This window comes from Bison bison, unplaced genomic scaffold (genome assembly GCF_000754665.1).
Source record: "Bison bison bison isolate TAMUID 2011002044 unplaced genomic scaffold, Bison_UMD1.0 scf7180017864464, whole genome shotgun sequence".
NCBI lineage: Eukaryota > Metazoa > Chordata > Mammalia > Artiodactyla > Bovidae > Bison > Bison bison.
This window is the reverse complement of record NW_011495025.1, coordinates 7295213-7301324: the sequence shown is the minus strand read 5'-3', so window position 1 is coordinate 7301324 and position 6112 is coordinate 7295213.

Genomic DNA, 6112 nt, shown 5'->3' with positions numbered 1-6112 from the left:
GGGCAGGAGGAAGAGGGGACGACAGAGGATGAGATGGCTGGATGGCATCATCAACTCGATGGACGTGAGTTTGAGTGAACTCCGGGAGATGATGATGGACAGGGAGGCCTGACGTGCTGCGATTCATGGGGTCACAAAGAGTCGGACACGACTGAGCGACTGAACTGAACTGAACTGAACTATACTTTTCAGTTAAATGAACCAGTTAATTTCACACATAAATAAAAAGCATATATTATCTCTATATCCTTATTTCTAAAACAAATGGGAATATACTCTATACACTGCTCCACATACTGATTTTTTTCACTTACCAACACATTTGTAGACTGCTCATATTAGCACTTACATATCTACTTTATTATTCTTTAATAGGTGGATAAAACTCCATTGTGTGGGTGTGACATGGCATATTGTTCTATTTCTTCACTGGTCAACATTTAGGATGTTTACAATCAGTTGCTAAATCAAACTAAACAGCAATGAATATCCCTAGACTTGTGTCTTAAGTGTTTTTGTGCTGCATGCAAATATATCTCTAGGCTTTCAGGAAGCAACTGAAAAGCTGATTCTGAAATGTAAACAGAAATTCAAAAGATCTAAAACAGTCAACAAAATTTTACAGAAGAAACTGTGAACCATTCATGAAATGGATTTCAAGACATTATAAAGTTGGAGTAATCAGGACTGTAGCTTTAGTATAGGAATGGGTGAAGAGATCAATGTAACACGATGTAGAGTTCAGGAAAAAAAATTGTACATGCACATTTAACTGAATTTCAACGAAGATACTAAAACAACAATGGGGAAAGAAAACTCTTCTCAATAAATCAAACTGAAACTAGAAAAAAAAAAAAAAAAACCCTGTGGAAAATATGAACTTTAACCTCTATCTCATACCATACACAAAAATTAATTTGAAACAGATCATAAACCTAAGTGTATATAGACACACCTCAGCCATATTGCAGATATGGTTCCAGGTCACCACAGGAGATGCCCAAGGAGAAGTGCAGAGACAAGGGAACGGCCAATCAGTGGAGCTAACAGAACACACACAACATTTAACCATTAAGTTTGCCATCTCATATGGGTGCAGTTTATGCTGCCTCAAAATGATCATAACAGTCACATTGAAGATCACTGATCACAGATCACTATAAAAAATACAACAATAATGAAAAAGTTTGAAATATTGTGAGAACTGCCAAAATGTGACACTGAAATGAAATGAGCAAATGCTGTTGGAAAAACGATGCTAATAGCCTTAATCAAATCAATGTTGCCACAAGTCTTCAGTTTAAAAAAAAAAAAGCAAAATCTGCAAGTCACAACAAATTGAAATGCAACAAAATAAGGTATACTAAAACCGCAAGGCTTACCAGAAGAAAATTCATTCAGGAGAGTATCTCTACAACCTTGGGCAAAAGTCCTGAATAGGTACTTCACTAAAAAAGATGTGTGAATGGCCAATTAGCGCATGAAAAAGTGCTCAGCATCACTAGTCAGCAGAGAAATGAAAAATATAACTACAGTTAGCTGCCACTTCACACCTAATGGAATAACTTAAATTTTAAAAATGATAATGCCAAATGTTAGCAAAGAAACGTAGCAACATACGTTAAGACAGTATACATGCTGGTGAAAGTATAAAATTGTACAATCACTTTGTGTGTGTGTGTGTGTGTTAGTTGCTCAGCCATGTCCGACTCTTTGCAACCCCCATGGACTGTAGATCGCCAGGCTCCTCTGTCTGTGTAATTCTCCAGGCAAGAATACTAGAGTGGGTAGCCATTTTCTTCTCCAAGGGATCTTTCTGACCAAGGGATTGAACCTGGGTTTGCTGCAATGCAGTCAGATTCTCTACCGTCTGAGCCACCTTACAATCACTTTATAAAACTGTTTAGCAGCTTGTCACATTAAACATACACTTACACCATGACCCAGCAATTCAATTCCTAAGAATTTTACCCAAGAGAAATGAAAACCATGACCACAAGAAGTCTTGCACAAAAATGTTCATAACATTATTCATGATAATCAAAAACAACAAAAGCATCATCAATAGGGAAATAAATTCTAGTATATTCAAGATGTGAAACACTACCCGGCAATAAAGAACTGCCTTTTCACGGTGCGTGTTCATATTCCTAATGGAGAGTTTGTCAGGGTTTCTTTGGTTTTTACAAGAACAATTCCACAGGACAATAATCACAAAGCGGTCACAAAGAGGTAGACACAACTTAGCGACTAAACAACAACAAAATTATTTACAAACCCTTTTGTGGTCCCAGCGCTGGATGCTGTGCTTCTTGCTGGGGAGAGTTTTCTGTCAGGCCCGTTAATTCATTCAAAAAATGTGCTGTTAAAATCATGGTTCCTTTCTGGGGCGGCTGCTCCCACGAGCCCTAGCACTGGCCAGAGAAAACACCAGCAACATCATCACCAACCCCTTACACGGTCACAAGGGTTGAAAAGCCTTGTTTGAACAGAAAATAAGACTGAAACGGCTGTGGTGCGGCGTTTTACCTGTATGCCGTTTGGGCGCTCAGGCGCCCAAGGAGACGCGCCAGGGGTTTTTAATTAACTTGGATCACTTAATTGACTTGTAAGGAAGTCAATTTACTTGACTTGTAAGTAAGTAACATCATGGACTCAATGCATGTGAATGTGAGCAAACTCTGGGAGACAGCGGAGGACAGAGAAGCCTAGTGTGAGTCCATGGGGTAGCAAAGAGTCAGACACGATTTATTGACTGAACAAGTATCAATAGAAAATAAGGATATTGATCTTTTATCAGTTTTATCTATCAAAGCATTTTCCCAAGATATTTTTCTTTTACCATCTATTTTTTTCATAATCTTTCACATTATTTTATAACTTAATATGTGTAATTATTTTCTTTGTTAAATACTGCCTATGAAGTCTCACAAGGTTTCCCTGGTAGCTCAGCTGGTAAAAAAATCCACCTGCAATGCAGGAGACCTGGTTCGATTACTGGATCAGGAAGATCCCCTGGAGAACAGATAGGCTACCCACTCCAGTATTCATGGGCTTCCCTGGTAGCTCAGATGGTAAAGAATCTGCCCACAATGCCGGATGCCCGGATTCTATCCTTGGGTTGGGAAGATCCCCTGGAGAAGGGAAGAGCTACCCACTCCAGTATTCTTGCCTGGAGAATTCCATGGACAGAGGAGCCTGGCAGGTTACAGTCCATGGGGTTGTAAAGAGTCTGACACAACTAAGCGACTAAACACACACACACGCACACACACACGAAGTCTCACCATATCAAGAAAATGCTTATGCATTCGATAAACATCTTGTCACTAACAGCTACTTTGGATTCTAAAATGCATTCAAAATTTTAATTTCATAAATTTAGAATAGGTGTATGTTTTTGGACTCTAGCAAAAATAGGATAAACTCTATAATGGTAAACATCTTCCTTTCTTATTAGCCTTTGCCTATGTCAAATACATTTGTAAACTATTTTGCTTGCAGTATCTTAATACAGGGAAGAAATGAAAATACATGTGCCCCTTTAAGGAACAGAAACACCAGTCATCCTGCACGTCATAGATTTAAATGTGTTCCATGAGTCTCTGTCCTTACATTCAGTATCCAATCTATCCATCAAGTTCTCCAAAACGTATCTCTAATATGTTCAGGTCTTTCCCTCCCCATCACTACCATCTCAGTCCAAGCCACCATCCCCTTTCGTTAGAACTATCACTATAACCCCGTGGTGTCACGTTTCTTCCACTGTGACCTCTCCACCATCCATTCTCAACCCAGCAGCCAGAGTGCTGATTTTCATTTACATAACACAGTCCCTTTCTCTTATTTAAAACTTCTAACGACTTTCTAATCAAAATTAAAATAAAAACCAACTTCTTTCCTAGCTCACAAAGCCCTAGATGATCTGCCCTTGCTTTCCTTTCCACCCACATCTTGGGTTACTCTCTTCCTCATACACTGCACTTTATCACAAAAGCCTTGCTTAAGCTCCTCTAACACACACTGAAGTTCGTGAGAACCTTTTGTCTCTTGCAAGCTGTTCCCTAGAGTTAAGTACTCCTCTGCCAGCCCCAACCCCTCCAGTCTTTGCATAGTTTGCTAGCTACCTTGTCAGGGGAGTCTCCTTTGGCCTCGCAGTCACACCATATGATATCACCCAATTTAATTCTCTGCGCAATAATTGTCACTTTGATTTTTTGTTTGTGTTCACTATTTACTAGCATGTTTTTGTCTGCCCTCACTAAAATGTAAGTTCCAGGTTTTCAGACCTTGTCTTTCTTAACACTGTATACCCAGCACCAATAACTGTATTTGATGTACAGTAGATAACTTTCAGAAAATTAGAACAACCCTGAAATACAGTGGCCCTTCTCTGAGGCAGTGTTCAAAAAAAGAGATTAGACAAATACCTGTTAAGAAAGCTAGAGATTTTGATTCCAGGCAATATGATCAACCTGCAGTCTTCCACCTTTTACACTACTTGCATTTGCTGCTGCGAACTTCTGCCCATTCTTCAGTCCTTACCCTCCATGCTCTTACTCTATGAGCTGCCAACTGCCCTCAATTCTTGCCTAGCTCTTTAAACTTGATCTACAGTTTTGGCCTTCCTATATCCTTGAAAAAATTTTTCTTCTCTAGGAATTAAACACAGAAGAAATAGTAAAGAATGCTATAGCTGTACATAACCTCTTTATTATCCTTCCTGGATCTCCCGTATGTATGCGCTAACATTTCATAGTTATCAGGTTCTGTTCCTTCTCAGAATTCCTATTATACATGGAAACATGTTTCTAACACTACCTTTATTCACATGACAGACCATTAACAAACATGAGAAGTGTTTTAACATGTCATTACAATATACAATTTCTCCTATAAAAATTCAGTAATTGTTAGTGAAAACTTTTAACTGATCTATAAGGATTTTATAGGGACAGAAACAAAAGAACTTACAAGGTCATAAACATAAATTTTGTGACTAAAATAAACTCCATGCTATGTATGCCTTAGTTGAATGACAAAGGATTACAGTCCATGGATTTTCAGGGTTGGTCAGGAATAGTGAAAAAGAAAACACAAATGTTAAAGCCAGTAATGTCAAGGTTTTCTCTCCGTAGAATCTTATTCAAAGACGCATTTTATGCTTCTATGCCATCCTATTTAGATTATCAAATAGCATCATATGTAACTATTAATATATATTATAAACAATTTACTTGACCGCCATGCATGCCTGTTCTTTAAAAGCTAATAATTCAGCACTTCCAGGAGATTTATAATGTACTAGCAATTCACTCAAAAGAGATTTAAAAGTGTCCTGCCCTCCAGCAGAGCATTAGCCTTCATACCTATTGTGAGGGACAAACACATCGATTTTTCTAGTTCTTCTCATAACAATTAAATATAGGTAGTTGAGAACAGAAAAAAATCTTAAGTCAGTTCTCTTGAAAAGGGGCCTCTAAGAATATTTAAATGTCCTTGGTCGTATTTTTAAAATTTGAAGAATTTACATGTCCATATAAACATTTCAGTCCATTTCTTTTTGTTCCTGAAAGCATTGTAATTCATAGATCAGCAAGTGTATATGAAGTGATTTATTTGTAGAAATTTGTCATTGAATTTACACCTTTATGCGCTTGGGAAAGGAAGTGTTTCTGAGAGCAGGCAGCTTGTCCACACTTGTACATAACAGCTTTACATCTAAGATCCTTTATTTCAAATATACAAGTAAGTGCCCAAACCTTTTTGTTCCTATCAGAAAATAAGGATATAGGTAGGCTTGAATTAGGAGAAACTGTCCAGTCTGAGCACAAATTTGGGGATACAGGTGGCTGGTAAAATTCACCCAAAGTTAAGTATTTCACCAGCCTATTGCTATTCTCTACGGTAGCTATGCTATGCTAAGTCACACTTCAGTCGTGTCCGACTCTGTGCGACCCCATAGACACCAGCCCACCAGGCTCCCCTGTCCCTGGGATTCTCCAGGCAAGAACACTGGAGTGGGTTGCCATTTCCTTCTCCAATGCATGAAAGTGAAAAGTGAAAGTGAAGTCACTCAGTCGTGTTTAACCCTCAGCGACCCCATGGACTG